The sequence below is a fragment of the Eumetopias jubatus genome, unplaced genomic scaffold, assembly GCF_037043125.1.
Source record: "Eumetopias jubatus isolate StellerSeaLion01/CBP00866 unplaced genomic scaffold, mEumJub1_p1.0 scaffold_2, whole genome shotgun sequence".
In the NCBI taxonomy this organism is placed as follows: Eukaryota; Metazoa; Chordata; class Mammalia; order Carnivora; family Otariidae; genus Eumetopias; species Eumetopias jubatus.
In genome coordinates, this window is record NW_028274808.1 from 80552758 (window position 1) to 80573355 (window position 20598).

At 38.2% G+C, this 20598-nt stretch overlaps 1 pseudogene; it reads right to left on the reverse strand.

Annotated features, from left to right (window-relative positions):
• Positions 1–373: 373 nt before the first annotated feature.
• LOC114225583 (V-type proton ATPase subunit D pseudogene) overlaps positions 374–20598 on the reverse strand; it is a 30759-nt pseudogene continuing 10534 nt past the window's right edge.

A 20598-nucleotide genomic window follows, 5' to 3' on the forward strand; every position in this document is an offset into this window, starting at 1 on the left:
TTGTATCTTTGTTTATAGTAATGAAAAACTGGAAATATTGGTTATTATCAGAAAAGATACATTGTGGCATTCATACAATGGAAACCATATACAGCAGTTAATGAATGAACTAGGATTGTATCCACATGGACGAATCTCCAAAAACATAATTTTGTACTAAAATACATGTTTAAAAATACATGAATAAACCCTACAAGTTCTGGGACATAGCCTACTAATCTCAGGTGATAAATGGTGGCTGAATTATCATTCTGCAAAGGTATTCCCACAACCGAACATCCAGGGCAATTTTACAACCCGGGGAATTCTTAGACCAAGAAATAAATAGCCACACATACAGGACCTACATGCTGTGAATTGAAATGGTGCCGTGTTAGGGCTTCTGAAAGAACCAGAGCAGGAAAGATTGTTCTAACAGAAGATCCTCGTCCTTCTCTTCAGCCAAAGATCAGCAGACTCTATCACCTCCCCATTACGGAGCTGCCCTCTGTTTCTCCAAGTCCTCCTCCAGTTTTTCCTTGAGAGTCTTCTCCTGAATTTTCCTTAACCTGTAGAACTCTTCTCACTCTCTCTCATCCAGCTCTGTGATGATATGAGCAAGGGTACTGGGGAATGATGGCATGTTCTGGGGAATGATGGCATGTTCTGTGGCATAAAGGTGCAAAGTTCAAAACAGCTGGATTTCAGAAGCTTAGGGGAGAATGCAGCCTTCCCAATGCTTTACACACCTGTTGGTTATCTTAACAGCTTCGTCCAAAGTAACAAAGGAAGCCTGCAGTGAAGCTACTCCCACCGATACTTCCACCGCTCTGGCTTAATTCTAATGGCCAAACCAGTCAGTTCACACCTGCTGGTTCGTTCCTTCGTTCCTTCGGATAATGTTCAAATTCCTGGCAGAGTCCCACCAGCTGCATTATATTTCTTCTCTGGAAGCTTCAGTAGGGCTTTCTGTACATTGTGGATAACGTAGTGCGGAAGTCCCCTGCCGTGAACGTGGCCTCAGCAAACGTAAAGGCAGCTTCTCTCAACACTTCACCCATCAACATTTGAGTCCCCATTATCTTCTTTAGGATCTGTTGAAATGGAAGAGTTAAGGCAGTTAGAGTTGCCCGACTGGATGGTGGGACGTTGATAATTTGGCTGCAACAGCCCCAGCTCCAGTCTCCCTCCGCCCGTGTCAGCTCGTGGCGTAGGGACAGTGCTACCTCAGGGAGGGAAACGGAAATAGCAATTATATCTGTAATGTTGTATTTCTTGAAAAATGAAGTAACAGAAGTGAACACAAAATAATATAAAGATTTGATAAAGGTAAGTGGTGGGAGCACAGGTATATATTACATTTTCCAAAGTTATATAATAAAGAATAACTTTTAAGTAGATTTAAAATAAAAATTCATGCCTTCCAGTCCCCAAGCAAAAAGATGTGTTTTTCAAACACATGCACTACTTTTTCTAATTTTTCTCTTGATATTTCATTGCCTAGTGATTTAAATTCTTCCCTATCAGCCTCAATGACTAAGTACCTTTGGTTGTAATTAAATAACTATTTAGTTAGATAATTTTTAACACTTTTATAAAGGATATCCTTTTATATTTATAATGTTGGAAAGCATACCATTTTATAAAGGATAATATATAATATAAATTATTATAAATTTGTAATAAAGTTCCTTCCATACACTAAATTTTTATTATGAATGTATACTCCAATTGCTCCTCCATTTCCAGACTTTCAGTAGAGTATTTTTTAACAGCATAGACATTTTTAACATTGTTCAATGATTCAAGGAGGAAATTGCTCAAATCTTGACATCATTTTTTAATCACAATTTATTCAATTTAGATTAACCTCCCCTTTTAAAAAAAGTATTATTGCTATGATTGACTTCTAATATATTCTTAAACCTGTGACCTTTTTGGGAGACATAAATAAGAAAAAAGAATAGTCTTCATTCTTCCATTACCCAGTTAATCCACCAGAAGCAATTTAAGTCAAAAAGCTTAGGAATAATTAAATTTCCAAGCAAAAATATAAGGAGAAATATAAGCTTCAGAATTTAGTACAATAACTTGGCCAACAAAGCAAATAGAATGGGATTAGGAAAATCATGGTCACTCCTACAACATATACAGGACGAGTAGAAACTGTCTTTTTTTTTTTTCAAACCATCCAGATTAACAAGTTAATCTTTTCTTATGGTTATCCAGTTGGTTGAAAAACATTAAGGAGATTGTTTTGTGAGAACACTGTAATAGGCATCGTGTATATATTTTTTCATAGGCCATGTTGTACTTAAGAAGTATACATAGGAGTGAAGAGTAAAGACTCCTTAAGAAGCACTTTGGAAACAATCATAATGCAGAACATTAGCAAATTAATCAACTCCAACATCTTTTTTCTAATATCCAATTCCAACGTCTTACTTCTAATATCTGGTTCAGAGTGCAAAGAAATGACACATCATCTGATATTTTATATCTTTAGCACAAAATTATGGCAGAATCAAGAAGTTTGACTTTGGACCCCCAGTCTTGTGATTTTATTATGGTTTCTCTTCAACAGCTATATTCCTTCAAAGCTATATTTATTTATTTAATATACGCTATGTGCTAGATACTGTCATAAGCATGTTAGAAATAATAATTCATTTATATCAATGAGAGTGAAAAGATACAGCATTGCAAAATGACCCCAAATTTCAGTGGCTCATAACAACGTGTATATCTCATTACACTCTGCTTCATGGCCTCTTTACTCCAGGATGCAGGCTGTAGAAACCCCTATCTGAGACATCACAATTCTCACAGCGAGGGGAGAGAAAGAATGGTGAAAATATATGATGGATCTTAAAGTTTTTGCTTATAACTTATATACATCATTTAAGCTCACATTTCAAAGGCCAAAAAAAAAAGTGAATTGGCCAAGTCTGACAATGGAGCAGAGATGGGTAATCCTCCCAGGAGGAAGAACTGTGAAAATTGAAAATGCTACAGCGTACCATCATCATAGCAACTATACTAGGACAGATATTATTATTATCCCCATTTTACAACTGAAGTAACTGAGGCATTAGGATATTAAGTAATCTGATGAAGGCCACACACACAGCTACTAAGTAACAGAGCCAGGATTTGACACCCAGGCAATTCATGCTCTTAACAACTATACTACTCTGACTCCTTATGTTCTTGAACTATTATTTTCACTTCTTCATCAAAATTCTGAAATTCATTCACGCAGAAATATTTGACAGGAAAAAGTTTAAATAGACACTCTCCCAAAGGGATTTGCATTTTAAGGCAATAAAGCCTTAAGATAAAGGTGCAAAGTTCAAAACAGCTGGATTTCAGAAGCTTAGGGGAGAATGCAGCCTTCCCAATGCCTCTGAAATCACATCTAATAATCAGGCCCTTATTCTGTGTATAGATAGTCACTTAACTGCTTTGTTTGAGTCTATGCTCAAATATCACCTATTCAGACAGTCCTTTCCTCAAAATTCTATTTTTAAAAACATACATGCCTCATTATCACCACAATAACTACCTCTTTTATTCTTTACCCTTTTCCCCTGCTTTATTTTTCCTTCATAGAATACTAATTTTATTGGGACGCTTGGGTGGCTCAGTGGGTTAAGCATCTGCCTTCGGCTCAGGTCATGATCCCAGGGTCCTAGGACTGAGTCCCATATCGGGCTCCTAGTTCAGTGTGGAGCCTGCTTCTCCCTCTGTCTGCCACTCCCCCTGCTTGTGCTCGCTCTCTCTCTCTCACAAATAAATAAATCAAATCTTTTAAAAAATAAAAATAAAAAAATAAAGTGCTAAAGGAAAAAACTGTTAAAATAGAACTCTATGTTGAGTGAATATATCCCAAATGGGTGGAAAAGACATTTGAAAATGAAAAAAACAAAAAAATTCCACACTCAAAAACCAGGAGCTGTGTGCCTGTGCCTGGGTGGCTCAGTCAGTTAAGTGTCTGCTTTCAGCTCAGGTCATGATCCCAGGGTCCTGGGATCAAGCCCCGCATCAGGCTCCCTCCTCATTGGGGAGCCTGCCTCTCCCCCTACTTGTGCTCTCTCTCTCTAATAAATAAATAAAATCTTAAAACAAAACAAAACAAAGCAAAGAAACCAGGAGCCCTCCCTCAATTCCTAATAAACACTTCTGAAAATAAATTCAAACCACAGTATGGGAAAAATTATCCACAAAACAAATATATGACACAGGTCTTACATGCAGAGTATAGAAAGAATTCATACAACTCAGTAATAACAAGATACACATTCCAATTTATCAAACAGACAAAAGACTTGAACAGACACTTCACAAAAGAACATTTCTGAATGGACAATAAGCACAAGGAAAGCTGTTCAACATTACTAGTCATAGAATAATGCAAATTTAAAAAATGAGATATTTCTGGATACTCACTAAAATGGCTAATATTTAAAACCTTGACACCCTTAAACATCGGGCAGGGATGTGGAGTAACCAGAACCCTCATGCATTGTTAATGGAAATGTAAAATGGCACAACTACTTTGGAAAATAATTTGGCAGTTTCTTATCAATTTAAACATATTCTTACTGTATTACCCTTCAATTCCACTTTTAGGTACTTACGAAGAGGAATCTAAATGACCTGTATGTGAGTATTTATTGCAACCTTATTCATAATATCCAAAAAATGAAAATAGCCCAAATGACCATCAACAGTACAATGGGTTAACAACTTGTGGAATACCCACACTATGAAATATTACTCAACAATAAAAAACAATTAACTGCAGATATACAGAAAGCATGAATAAATTCCAAAAACATTATACTGAGCAAAAAAAGCCAGACACAGGGACGCCTGGGTGGCTCAGTCGGTTAAGCACCTACCTTCGGCTCAGGTCATGATCCCAGGGTTCTGGGATCGAGTCCCGCATTGGGTTCCTTGTTCAGTGGGAAGTCCGCTTCTCCCTCTGCCTGCCACTCCCCCTGCTCATGTGTTCTCTCTCTCTCTCGCAATCTGACAAATAAATAAAATCTTAAAATAAAAAAGCCAGACACAAAAGAGTACACAGCACATGGATTTACTTATGTAAAATTCAAGAGCACAGAGAACTAACTTGTGATCATAGAAACCAGAACAGTGGTTGCTTCTGGCAGGTAGGAATTAAAAGACAGGGGACACAGGGGGTGGAGCAAGATGGCGGAGGAGTAGGAGACCTGGATTTCGTCTGGTCTCAGGAATTCAGCTGAATAGGGATCAAACCATTCTGAACACCTACGAACTCAACAGGAGATCGAAGAGGAGAGTAGCAACAACTCTGAACAGAAAAGCGACCACTTACTGGAAGGTAGGACGTGCGGAGAAGTGAATCCGAGGCGATATTCGGGAGGATAGATGGCGGGGGAGGGGCCTCCGCCGGCCGCTTCCGGCAAGTGCTAGAGCCGCGGAGCACAAAATCGGACCTTTTAGAAGTCGGCTCCGCTGTGGGACGTCGCTCCAGTGGCTAAGCGGGGGGTGGAACCCTCGCGGGACAGTGTGGTCTCAGGACCCTCGGGGTCACAGAAAGACCGGGGTGCCTGAGTGCGGCAGAGCTCCCAGGTATCGGAGCAGGGAAGCCAGCTGCAGAGATGGAGCCGAGGCGCGGGCTCTCAGCTCGGGGTTGCCATAAACTGTGATCCGCGGCCCAGTCGGGCCACTGCTTCTCCAGCAGGGACCCAACAAGCGACAGAGCTGGGGAGACTCACCTTCCTCCCCCGGGAGGAGCAGCGCGGGAGCGCACCGCAGGGATCTGCTGGGTTTGGAGACTCCACACCAGGTCAGGTGCCAGAGATAGAAACACGCGGTCACAGGTCGGGTGAGCACGGAGTGCGGCCGGAGACCAGGGACACGGGAGTGACTGACTGCTTTTCTCTGGGGGCGCACTGAGGAACGGGCCCCGAGTTCTCAGCTCCTCCGGGTGGAGATTCGGAGGCCACCATTTTCACCCTGGTCCTCCAGAGCTGTACCGAGAGCTTGCAGGGAACAAAAGCTCCTGAGAACAAACCCAAGCAGCTTCCTTAGCCAGGCCGACAAGGGCGGGGCAATTCTGCCTCCAACAAAGACATTTGGGAACCACGGCAACAGGCCCCTCCCCCAGAAGATCAGCAGGAACAGCCAGCAAGCCAAGACCAAGTTCACCGATCAAGGAGACCAGGAGAATTCCAGCACTAGGGGAATACTGCACATAGAATTCATGGCTTTTTTTTACCATGATTCATTAGTTCATCAAAGTTAATTTTATTTAACTGTTTTTTTTTATTTTTCTTTTTCCCTTTTTTAACCAACATCTTATCAATCCCTTTTTTAAAAAAACGTTTTTATTGTTCATTTTTAGAGTCATATTTTATCCCTTCATAGTAGTTACCCTTATTTTTGGCATATATATACAAGTTGTTCTCTCTTTAAAATTTTGAGATACAGTTTCTTCTAACAGATCAAAATATACCCTAAATCACTAGTGTATGGCTTTGTTCTAGTCTCCTGCCTGATCACATTCTCTCCCTTTTTTTTTCAAATCTTCTTCTTTCTTTTTTCAAACAACTTCTTATCTTATCAATTCCTTTTGTAAAATCTTTTATAATTTTCATCTTTACATTCATCTTCCATTCCTTCATTGTATCAACCCTTATTTTATACATATATGTCTTTCTTCCTTTAAAATTTTAGGAGGCACTTTTTTATAACAGACCAAAATACGCCCAAAATCTAGTGTGTGGCACTGATCTATGCACTAGCCTGATCATATTTGATCATATTCTGCTTTTTTTGTATTGTTCTGTTTTTGTTTTTATCTTTTTCTTTTTTTTTTCCTCATTCTTTTTTCTTTCCCTTTCCTTTCCCCTGGTTTCAGGTCTTTTCTGCTTTGTATACAGTATATTTGCTGGGGACATTGTTAACCTGTTAGCATTTTGTTCTCTCATTCATCTATTCTCCTCTGGACAAAATGACAAGACAAAAAAAAAATCACCTCAGCAAAAAGAACAAGAGGTAGTACTGTCAGCCAGGGAACTACTCAATATGGACATTAGTACGATGTCAGACATAGAGTTCAGAATCATGACTTTAAAGATACTAGCTGGGCTTGAAAAAAGCGTGGAAGTTATTAGAGAAACCCTTTCTGGAGAAATAAAAGAACTAAAATCTAACCAAGTCGAAATCAAAAAGGCTATTAATGAGGTGCAATAAAAAATGGGACCACCAACTGCTAGGATGAATGAGGCAGAAGACAGAATCAGCGATATAGAAGACCAAATGATGGAAAATAAAGAGGCTGAGGAAAAGAGAGAGAAACAACTACAGGATCACGAGGGCAGAATCGAGAGATAAGTGATACAATAAGATGAAACAACATTAGAATAATTGGGATCCCAGAAGAAGAAGAAAGAGAGAGAGGGGCAGAAGGTATATTGGAGCAAATAATAGCAGAGAACTTCCCTAATGTGAGGAAGAAAACAGGCATCAAAATCCAGGAGGCACAGAGAAACCCTCTCAAAATCAATAATAATAGGTCAACACCCCGACATCTAATAGTAAAACTTACGAGTCTCAGAGACAAAGAGAAAATCCTGCAAGCAGCTCGGGAGAAGAGATATGTAACCTACAATGGTAGAAATATTAGATTGGCAACAGACCTATCCACAGAGACCTGGCAGGCCAGAAAGGACTGGCAAGATATCTTCAGAGCACTAAACGAGAAAAATATGCAGCCAAGAATACTATATCCAGCTAGGCTGTCATTGAAAATAAAAGGAGAGATAAAAAGCTTCCAGGACAAACAAAAACTAAAGGCATTTGCAAACACGAAACCAGCCCTCCAAGAAATATTGAAAGGGGTCCTCTAAGCAAAGAGAGAGCCTAAAAGCAGCATAGATCAGAAAGGAACACAGACAATACACAGTCACAGTCACCTTACAGGCAATACAATGGCACTAAATTCATACCTTTCAATAGTTACCCTGAATGTAAATGGGCTAAATGCCCCAATCAAAAGACACAGGCTATCAGATTGGATGAAAAAACAAGACCCATCCATATGCTGTCTACAAGACACTCATTTTAGACCCAAAGACACCCCCAAATTGAAAGTGACGGGGTGGAAAACCATTTACCATGCTAATGGACACCAAAAGAAAGCTGGGGTGGCAATCCTTATATCAGACATATTAGATTTTAAAACAAAGACTGTAATAAGAGATGAAGAAGGACACTATATCCTACTTAAAGGGTCTATCCACCAAGAAGATCTAGCAATTATATATATCTTTGCCCCTAAAAGGGAGCAGCCAATTATATAAGGCAATTAATAACAAAAGCGAAGAAACACATTGAAAACAATACAATAATAGTGGGGGACTTTAACACCACCCTGACTGAAATGGACAGATCATCTAAGCAAAAGATCAACGGGGAAATAAAGACTATAAATGAAACACTGGACCAAATGGACTTCACAGACATATTCAGAACATTCCATTCCAAAGCAATGGAATACACATTCTTCTCTAGTGCCCATGGAACATTCTCCAGAATTGATCACATCCTAGGTCACAAATCAGGTCTCAACCGGTACCAAAAGATTGGGATTATTCCCTGCATATTTTCAGACCACAATGCTTTGAAACTAGAACTCAATCACAAGAGGAAAGTCGGAAAGAACTCAAATACATGGAGGCTAAAGAGCATCCTACTAAAGAATGAATGGGTCAACCAGGAAATTAAAGAAGAATTAAAACCAATGAAAATGAAAACACAAATGTTCAAAATCTTTGGGATACAGCAAAGGCAGTCCTGAGAGGAAAGTCTATAGCAATACAAGCCTTTCTCAAGAAACAAGAAAGGTCTCAAATACACAACCTAACCCTACACCTAAAGGAGCTGGAGAAAGAACAGCAAACAAAGCCTAAACCCAGCAGGAGAAGAGAAATAATCAAGATCAGAGCAGAAATCAATGAACTAGAAACCAAAAGAACAGTAGAACAAATCAACGAAACTAGGAGCTGGTTCTTTGAAAGAATTAACAAGATTGATAAACCCCTGGCCAGACTTATCCGAAAGAAAAGAGAAACGACCCAAATCAACAAAATCAGGAATGAAAGAGGAGAGATCACAACCAACACCAAAGACATACAAACAATTATAAGAACATATTAGGAGCAACTCTATGCCAGCAAATTAGATAACCTGGAAGAAATGGGTGCATTCCTAGAGATGTATCAACTACCAAAATTGAACCAGGAAGAAATAGAAAACCTGAACAGACCTATAGCCACTAAGGAAATTGAAGCAGTCATCAAAAATCTCCCAAAAAACAAAAGCCCAGGGCCAGATGGCTTCCCAGGGGAATTCTATCAGGCATTCAAAGAAGAATGAATACCTATTCTCCTGAAACTGTTCCAAAAAATAGAAATTGAAAGGAAACTTCCAAATTCATTTTATGAGGCCAGCATTACCTTGACCCCAAAGCCAGACAAAGACCCCATCAAAAAGGAGAATTACAGACCAATATCCTTGATGAACATGGATGCAAAAATTCTCACCAAAATACTAGCCAATAGGATCCAACAGTACATTAAAAGGATTATTCACCATGACCAAGTGGGATTTATCCCCGGGCTGCAAGGATGGTTCAACATCCGCAAATCAATCAACGTGATACAATACATTAACAAAAGAAAGACCAAGAATCATAGGATCCTCTCGATAGATGCAGAAAAAGCATTTGACAAAGTACAGCATCCTTTCTTGATCAAAACTCTTCAGAGTATAGGGATAGAGGGTACATACCTCAATATCATAAAAGCCATCTATGAAAAACCTACAGCAAATATCATTCTCAATGGGGAAAAGCTGAGAGCTTTTCCCCTAAGGTCAGGAACGCGGCAGGGATGTCCACTCTCGCCACTGCTATTCAACAGAAAGTCCTAGCCACAGCAATCAGACAACAAAAAGAAATCAAAGGCATCCAAATCGGCAAAGAGGAAGTCAAACTCTCACTCTTTGCAGATGATATGATACTGTATGTGGAAAACCCAAAAGACTCCACCCCAAAACTGCTAGAACTCATACAGGAATTCAGTAAGGTGGCAGGATATAAAATCAATGCACAGAAATCAGTGGCATTCCTATACACCAACAACAAGACAGAAGAGAGACAAATCAAGGAGTCGATCCCATTTACATTTGCACCCAAAGCCATAAGATACCTAGGAATAAATTTAACCAAAGAGGCAAAGGATCTGTACTCAGAAAACTATAAAATACTCAGGAGAGAAATTGAAGAAGACACAAAGAATTGGAAAAACGTTCCATGCTCCTGGATTGGAAGAACAAACATTGTGAAGATGTCAATGCTACCTAGAGCAATCTACACATTCAATGCAATCCCCATCAAAATACCATCCACTTTTTTCAAAGAAATGGAACAAATCATCCTAAAATTTGTATGGAGCCAGAAAAGACCCCGAATAGCCAGAGGAATATTGAAAAAGAAAAGCAAAGCTGGAGGCATCACAATTCCAGACTTCCAGCTCTATTACAAAGCTGTCATCATCAAGACAGTATGGTACTGGCACAAAAACGGACACATAGATCAATGGAACAGAATCGAGAGCCCAGAAATGGACCCTCAACTCTCTGGTCAACTCATCTTTGACAAAGCAGGAAAGAATGTCCAATGGCAAAAAGACAGTCTCTTCAACAAATGGTGTTGGGAAAATTGGACAGCCACATGCAGAAGAATGAAACTGAAGCATTTCCTTACACCACACACAAAAATAGACTCCAAATGGTTGAAAGACCTAAACGTGAGAAAGGAGTCCATCAGAATCCTAAAGGAGAACACAGGTAGCAACCTCTTCGACCTCAGCCGCAGCAGCTTCTTCCTAGAAACATCGCCAAAGGCAAGGGAAGCAAGGGCAAAAATGAACTATTGGGATTTCATCAAGATAAAAAGCCTTTGCACAGCAAAAGAAACAGTCCACAAAACCAAAAGACAACCGACAGAATGGGAGAAAATATTTGCAAATGACATATCAGATAAAGGGCTAGTATCCAAAATCTATAAAGAACTTATCAAACTCAACACCCAAAGAACAAATAATCCAATCACGAAATGGGCAGAAGATATGAACAGACATTTTTCCAAAGAAGACACCCAAATGGCCAACAAACACATGAAAAAGTGCTCCACATCGCTCATCATCAGGGAAATCCAAATCAAAACCTCAATGAGATACCACCTCACACCTGTCAGAATGGCTAAAATTAACAAGTCAGGAAACGACAGATGTTGGCAGGGATGCGGAGAAAGGGGAACCCTCCTACACTGTTGGTGGGAATGCAAGCTGGTGCAGCCACTCTGGAAAACAGTATGGAGGTTCCTCAAACAGTTGAAAATAGAGCTATCCTATGATCCAGCAATTGCACTACTGGGTATTTACCACAAAGATACAAATGTAGGGATCCGAAGGGGTACATGCTCCCCAATGTTTATAGCAGCAATGTCCACAATAGCCAAACTGTGGAAAGAGCCAACATGTCCATCGACAGATGAATGGATAAAGAAGATGTGGTATATATACACGATGGAATATTATGCAGCCATCAAAAGGAATGAGATCTTGCCATTTGCAACGACGTGGATGGAACTGGAGGGTGTTATGCTGAGTGAAATAAGTCAATCACAGAAAGACATGTACCATATGACCTCACTGATATGAGGAATTCTTAATCTCAGGAAACAAACTGAGGGTTGCTGGAGTGGTGGGGGGTGGGAGGGATGGGGTGGCTGGGTGATAGACATTGGGGAGGGTATGTGCTATGGTGAGCGCTGTGAATTGTGCAAGACTGTTGAATCACAGATCTGTACTTCTGAAACAAATAATGCAACATATGTTAAGAAAAAAGAAAAAGAAGAAGATAGCAGGAGGGGAAGAATGAAGGGGAGTAAATCAGATGGGAAACGAACCATGAGAGACAATGGACTCTGAAAAACAAACTGAGGGTTCTAGAGAGGAGGAGGGTGGGGGGATGGGTTAGCCTGGTGATGGGTATTAAAGAGGGCACATTCTGCGTTGAGCACTGGGTGTTTTGCAGAAACAATGAATCATGGAACACTACATCAAAAACAAATGATGTATTGTATGGTGATTAACTTAACAATAAAAATTAAAAAAAAAATAAAATAAATAAAAGACAGGGGCCACAAGAGAACTTTTTGAGGTGACAGAAATATTCTATATCTTGATTGGCTATGTGTTACATAAGGTTATACACTTTTTAAAACTCGCCGAATTGTACATTTAAATCTGTTTTCCTGTACATATACGTCAAAAAACAAAAACCACAGCAGAATTTTCAAATAAATTACAACCTAGTTTTAAAATTTGTATGGAAAAGCAAAACTTAAAATAACCAAGACACCGTTGAAGAAGGAGGAGAAAAGTGAGGAAAACACTTTTTTGCAAATAAAAATCAAGACTTATTATAAACCTATTGTAATTTTTAAAATGTGGCATCTGTGAAGGGATAAATTGACCTATGGAATAGAACACAGAGGCTCCAAACAGAATCTCAAACAAATGGAACTTTGGTTTATGTTGGAGATAGCACTGAAAATCACTAAAACTATATGTGATGAATGGTACTGGAAAAATTGGTTATTCAAACTAATATAAAATATACACATAAAAAATTAATTCTAAATTGATTGGAGATTTAAATGTGATGGGCAAAACTTCACAATTTTTAGAAAAAAATGGCAAAATATTTTTATGACCTCATGTAGGAAAGAACTTTTCCAAAAAAAAGATACTGATAAATTTGATAAATTAAATTTTAAATTTCTGTCTATCAAAAGACACCAAAAGCAGAGTGGAGAAAATTTTACAAAAAGGAATAATAAAACAAGAATAAACTAAGTTTATGAAGAACTTTTACAAAACTGTAAGAAAAAAGATAGGGGCGCCTGGGTGGCTCGGTCATTAAGCATCTGCCTTCGGCTCAGATCATGATCCCAGGGTCCTGGGATCGAGCCCCGCATCCAGCTCCCTGCTCCACGGGAAGTCTGCTTCTCCCTCTCCCACTCCCCCTGCTTGTGTTCCCTCTCTCGCTGTGTCTCTCTCTGTTGAATAAATAAAATCTTTAAAAAAAAAAAAAGCTAAAGGATAAACACTCCTCCCAAATGGGCAGAAGTTCAAAAAGCATGTCACAGAGAAGAAAAAAATAAAACAAAGAGCAACAAATAAAAACACAGAGGAAAATGTCAGCCTTATTAGCAGCTATATGAGCTCTTCCTTTTTTTTTTTTTTTTATGTACTATGTGCTGCAGGAGTAACGCTTAGAGCATTAGACATAGAGGTTGTGCGAAATTATGGGTAATGCAAAATAAACAAATGTTAAAATCGACGTTCAGCTAAAACTAAGACCCTAACCTGAGTTCACCATCATAAATGAACTTTTCAGATGTCAGAATCTTGGAATTTTACCTAAAAGTAGTTTTTACTATAATTTTATCATTAAAACCAGTAGTAATTCTTAAAAAATTGACACAGTAAAAGAAGAACATTTTATCAGTACTTTCAACTGATAGATTCTCCTGTGCTCACCATGCAACTCGTGTGTGATATGAAATACATGCATCCTTGCAACTGAGGTTGGTAGAGGAACATGATATTTTAGGAGTTTCTCATTTTTCCTTAACACTGTCTTCCTTTATTCTGTATATTCTTTGTTATGCCTCGATCAAAGATGATTTATCACAGGTGTTGGACATGATTTAGATCGTTTTCCCACCTTGTGAAATTTTAACAAAGCAAATAACATTTTGCTTTTTATCCATTCCTCAAGCTGTGAAGAAATTCCAAAGTGAACTTTTTCCTGAAAGACTCATGTCTTAATGGAATTAAGCCACCAAAACAAAAACCAAAACAAAAAACAACCAACAATAAACAAAAAAAAAACCCACAAACTATAAAATAAAAATAATTTGAGGGACACCTGGGTGGCTCAGTCAGTTAAGCTTCTAACTCTTGGTTTCTGCTGCTCAGGTCATTATCTCAGGGTTGTGAGATGGAGCCCCGCATCAGGCTCTGCTTAGAATTCTTTCTCTCCCTCTGCCCCTCCCTCTGTCTTAAAAATAAATAAATAAATAGACTTGTTTTTTAAAATATATATTATAATAATTTGAAATTTTTTTAAATTATATTTGAATACTGATACAACTCCAAAGACTAATTCTAATCTTCATAATATGATTTCTATTATTCTTTCTTTATTTTAATATTTTTAAAGACTTTATTTATTTTAGAGAGAGAGAGCATGAGGAAGGAGGGGCAGAGGGAGGAGTGGAAGAAACAGGCTCCCTGCTGAGCAGGGAGCCCAAAGGAAGGCAGACGTTTAACTGACTGAGCCACCCAGGTACCCCTCTATTATTCTTTCTTATGTTATTTAAATTTTATAAATATTTACTGACTCTAAGAGGATATAATATTCTTCCTAACATCATCTAGTTAATATATGCTCCCTTAATATTAATCTTTACTTTAAATCTACTTCCTTATAAATTTATTATTTAAAATCTGATTATTTTTGTATGTAAAGTTAGCAATTTGCACAATCATCATTAAATATTGCCCTATTTTATTCTTGCAATAACATTTACATTTGTATTTCAATGGGTTGATAGACCATCAACATCTTAAATCTGTAGACACATTTTTCATTCCAAACCACATGTAGAATGTATATCTACATTTGAAAGAGAATATTTAGATAGTAGCAATAAATCTGAATTATATGCTTTGTTCCTGTTGTTGGCATTGCTATGCAGATTCAATGTGATAAGAACCTATAGGACCACATTGCTGATTCTGCAAACATATAGAATGACAACTGAAGTAGGCATTTGGCCTCTAAAGACAAAAATTTTGGCCAATACTTAGGCTAACACCAAACCATGGGTGCATCTCTAAAAGGAAGTATGAAAAACATCTATTTCCTAGATAGCAACTTATCCCAAATCCACACAAATATATACACAAACTCTTTATCTTCAAACTTTAAGTTTGCCCAGATACAAAAAACCACAGAGAATGGACATAAAGATGCTCAATGGATCGTGCTATCATTTGTCTTGTTCTCATTCATAACCATGATTTATTCTCATCTATACCCCACTGCCACTTATAAAACTACACAGAAGCCCTAGTCAACCACACACAGTCATATCTCATTCCCAACATACACCCCCCACATGGTCATAGCAATGCCTCAGAATGGTCTTGGACTTTACTTAAAAAAATAAAAAATCTTTAAAGAAAAAAACAGGTTAAAAAAAAACCCCAAATGTCAATTTCACAAAGGAGGTGTGCCTGGCTGGCTCAGTCAGTGGAACATGATGCGACTCTTTAATCTCAGCATTGTGTGTTTGAGCCCCACATTGGGTGTAGAGATTACTTAAAAATAAAGTCTTTAAAAAAAAAAAGCAAAAAACAGGGGCACCTGGGTGGCTCAGTCAGTTAAGTGTCTGCCTTCAGCTCAGGTCATAATCTCGGGGTTCTGGGATGGAGCCCAGCACCAGGGTCTCTGCTCAGCAGGGAGTCTCCTTCTCCCTCTCCCTCTGTGCTCTCTCTCTCTCACTCTTGTGCCCTCTCAAATAAATAAATAAAATCTTAAAAGAAAAAAAAGGAATGGACTTGGACAAAGTGGGCTTCGTTGTGAATTATGAATAAAAGAATAAAAACAAGGTTATTTAAGGCACAAAAAGCATTGATATGAACAAGAATCATCTAGCTAGAAACAAAATGGAGGAGAGGACTGAACAATGTTCATGATAGTTTAGCTCAGCTGATGCGTTATTCTGAAGCAAACAAACTCCCACTTATGGCAATGGAAACCTGATTGATTCAGAATAGATCGTGCACATAATAAAACAAACCTAATGAATAATTGGCCTTGATGCTTCAGACCTCACTCTTTCAAATTGTCCAATACTAATAGGGTATCAAGAATATGGCTCTCAAACATTTTGGTTTCAGGGGGCTTCAGACTCTAAAAAAGTTATTGGGTTATATATATTGATACCACATTCAAAATTGAAGCAAAATTTTTAAATATGTATTTCTTTTAAAGTAACATAAAAATTCCATTACATGTTAATACAAATGGCATGTTTTTATGAAAATAACTGTGTTTTCCAAAGAAAAAATTAGTGGGAAGTGTTTTATATTTTGTAAATATCTTTAATAGAACTTAATAATAGGCTTAATAGATCACGGCTGGATTCTCATAACTGCTTCTGAATTCAATCTGTTAGCAATATATTGTTTGGAAGTATATGAAGAAAATCCAACCCCACACAGATAGTCACTTGGAAAAAGATGGAGTGTTTAACAGTCTTCAGATAACAGTGGCTATTCTTCTTTGATAATATATCAAAATTTGACAAATGATAATTTTTTTAAAGTTGGAGGACTGACACTACATGACTTTAAGACTTACTATAAAGCTACAATAATCAAGACAGTGTGGTTTTGGGGAAAAAAGAAAAATAGAACAATAGAATAGAATAGAAAACCCAGAAATAGACTCACATAACATAGTTAAATGATCTCTGACAAAGGAGCAAAGACAATAAAATGGAGCAAAAATGGTCTTCCAACAAATAGTGCTGAACATCCACAAGCAAAAAGATTAATCTGGTCTCAGACCTCAAACCCTTCTCAAAAATTGACTCAGAATGGATGACAGACCTAATATAAAATGCAAAACTATAAAATTCCTAGAACATAACATAGGAGAAAACCTATATGATCTTGGATATGGTGATAACTTTTTAGATACAACACCAAGGCATGATCCATGAAAGAAAGAATTGATAAGTGGGACTTCATTAAAATAAAAAACTTCTGCTCTGCAAAAGAGAATGTCAAGAGAATAAGAAGTCAGACTGGGAGAAAATATTTGCAAAAGACACTTCTGTTAAGGGACTGTTAGGCAAAATATACAGAGAATTCTTAAAACTCAGTAAGAAAACAAACAACCCAATTAAATAATGCACCAAAGACCTGAACAGACGCCTCACCAGAAAAGATATACAGATGGTAAAATAGCATACAAAAAGATGCTTTACAGTGTGTGCCATCAGGGAACTGCCAATTAAAACGAGACACCACTGCACACCTATTAGAATCCAAAATACTGACGACACCAAATGCTGCCAAGTGTGTCCAGCTACTCTCATACACTGATGGTGGGAATGTACAGCCATTTTGGAAGACAGCTTGGCAGTTTCTAAAAAACTAAACATACTCTTACCCTACAATCTGGCAATCATGATCCTTGGTATTTACCCCAAGGTGTTAAAAACTTGTGTCTTCACAAAAATCTGTACATAGGTGTTTATATCAGCAAAACTTGGGAAAAAGTAGGATGTCAAATTTTAAAAATTCATTTGGTAGCTTGAAAATAATTTAAGCAGTTTGCTCTTTTAAAGTAAGTACTGAATATTCTTCATGGATGGAATGCTTTAGTAGAACAAGGACAGAAAATTTACCTTGGGATCCAGGAATTTGTAAGCATTCCTAAAGTTGCTCAAAGTGCTTATGGTGAGATACTATTTAAATTATTCTCCATTAAATTAGTACATCCAGACAATGGAATATTATTCATCACTAAAATGAATTATCAAGCTATGAAAAGACATGGAGGAACCTTAAATGCATATTACCATGTGAAAGAAGCCAATCTGAAAAGGCTACATACTATATGATTTCAACTATATGGTATTCTGGAAGAGGCAAAACTATGGAGACAGTAAATAGATCAGGGCTTGGGGGTAGGGGAAAGGATGACTAGGCAGAGCACAGAGAATTTTTAGGGCAGTGAAAATACTCTATACAATACTGTAAGGGGGATGTGTGTCATTATACATTTGTCCAGACTCAGAGAAGGTACAATGCCAAGGGTGAATCCTAATGTAAACTATTGAATTTGGCTGATTGTGAATCAATGTAGGCTCATCAGTTGTAACAAATGTCCCATTCTGGTGAGGGATGTTGGTCATGGGGGAGGCTACACGTGTGTGGGGCCAGGGGTACATGGGAATTCTCTGTACCTTCCTCTCAATTTTATTATAAATCTAAAACTGTTCTAAAAAAACTCTTAAATTTTTTTATTTAATTTAATAAAAAAAACAGTAGAGGGATACACAAAAATCTAATAAAAGTAGGTTAGGGTAACAGGGAAAATAGAAACATAAGGCAAAGCTAGACTTCAAAATGTATACTTTTTTTTAAGATTTTGTTTATTTATTTGAGAAAGAGAGAGGTGAGAGAGAGAGCACAAGCAGGGGGAGCTGCAGGGAGAGGGAGAAACAGGCTCCCCGCTGAGCAGGGAGCCCGATGCAGGGCTCAATTCCCAGGACTCTGGGATCATGACCCGAGTCAAAGGCAGATGCTTAACCAACTGAGACACCCAGGCGCCCCCAAAATAGATACTTTAGTAGATTTTTAAAATTTTATATCACAAAAATTAATTCATTTAATTTCCCTGAAACCAATTTTACTACTTCAGATCTAATTAATGAATAAAACTTACACAATGTGTCCATCCATATATATCTTTGTGTTGAAAGATAAACAGAAATACCTCATTTTCATAGACTTCCCTAGAATCTTTTTATTGATAGCCTCGTCTTTACTGCTTAAACTCATTTGGATTCTCTTCCAATGCATGTCCATACATAAAGATGAAAAGTGTAAAACTATTTTATTAGAAATATCGATTTTAAATTTAAAACTGTTGAGAATAAATTGCTTGTTTAAGAAAAGCCAGAGGGGAAACAGTGAACTAGGGTGTTCTGTGTAAATAAGCACTGTTAGGGCATGCCATTCTCCTTACAATTTCTGTGAGAAGATATTGTGCAATCAAGTATAATTCATGTCTCTTAACCTCAGCTGCAGAAAATAAAGAAATCTGTGGCACAGTATTGTCATAGCCGATGTCTTCAACAACTTAAATTCATGGCACATACATAATTCCTGCATGTTCATTGTTCTTCCCTCTCATCCGCTAAATCTACTGGCAAATAAACATTTTGTCCAAGTCAGATCACAAAACGCTTCCAGAAAATGTCTGCAACATATTCTAAGCAACACAAAGGGAACTTTTAGTCAGGGGCAACCAGCAACGATCCAGCCTGTCAATATTCTTTAATAAACACTGTTCTAGCCCAAAAAAGCTGGTTAATCAGTGGACAGGAATGATCCTCCCATCCAGTGTTCAAAGGAATCCTTATCAGGGGATGATCGGAGTTCTTCCTAGCGTACCCTTCAGTGCACCCAAGTATACCCTTTCTTCAAAAGACTTTCTAGGACTCCATGCACCGTGGGGAGGAGATTGCTGAAGAAGAACAGCCTCCTTTAAAAGAAAAATAAGTCGGGGCGCCTGGGTGGCTCAGTCAGATAAGCGACCAACTCTTGCATTCAACTCTTGATTTCAGCTCAGGTCGTAGTCTGGGAGTTGCGAGATAGAGCCTCAAGCCTGGCATTGGGCTCTATGCTCATCGGGGAGTCTGCTAATCTCTCTCTTCCCCTCTCTCTCTGCCCCTCCTCCCATGTGCTCATGCTCTCTCTCTTTCTCTCTCCCTAAAATAAATAAATAAATCTTTTTTAAAAAATGAAAAATAAGCCATGCTGTACAGGATTTTAAGTGTAAGAGTGGTAATTCTCATGCTGGTGAATGCCATTAATCTGGAAGTTTTCAGCAACTATAAATAGGTCAATTTCCTTATTAGGTATGCCACATAAATACATATTACCAATAACAAGGAACCATTATCTCAAAACATTTTTTTTCATTTTAAACATGTAAAAAATTTCTGTGTACCACATTATCTTTTTTAAATAAAGAATGAAACAAAAATAATTCCGCTCTAAATCTATGGAAACTCATGGAGCTGTCATAAAGTTCCACGGAGCAAGGATTGAGGGGTGTAAGGTTGTTTGTTCCCATATACCAGATGGCCACTGATGGCTGTGCTTTTATAGTTTTTCTGTCCACTTTTTGCATTTTCTCCTTTCCCTGCTACTTGCTATTATTTCAGCTTACTAACAATATGTGCTGCTTTTCTTTTCTTTTTTCTTTTCTTTTCTTTTCTTTTCCTTTCTTTTCCTTTCTTTTCTCTTTTTGAGAGGGAGAGACAGGCTGGCCAAGGGGGGGGGGGGGCAGTTGGTGGTGGCATAGGAAAGGGCAGAGGGAGAGGGAGACAGAATCTTAAACAACATGGAATCCCACGCAGAGCTCTATCTCACAACCCTGAGATCACGACCTGAGCCAAAATCAAGAGTCAGACACTTAACCGAATGAGCCACCCAGCCACCCCCATGGCTGCTTATTTTCAAACACTGAGTAAGGACTAAATGGTAGCCCTCAACCTCTTACAGAACCAAATGCTTGTGCTCTGGGTAGGTCCTTGGCGTTCAGAAGTCTTTATCAATTACTGCCAGGTTTAAGATGAAATATGTTGTAGTGGAACTCTGGCTTCTAGAAGAGAGGCAGAGTCAT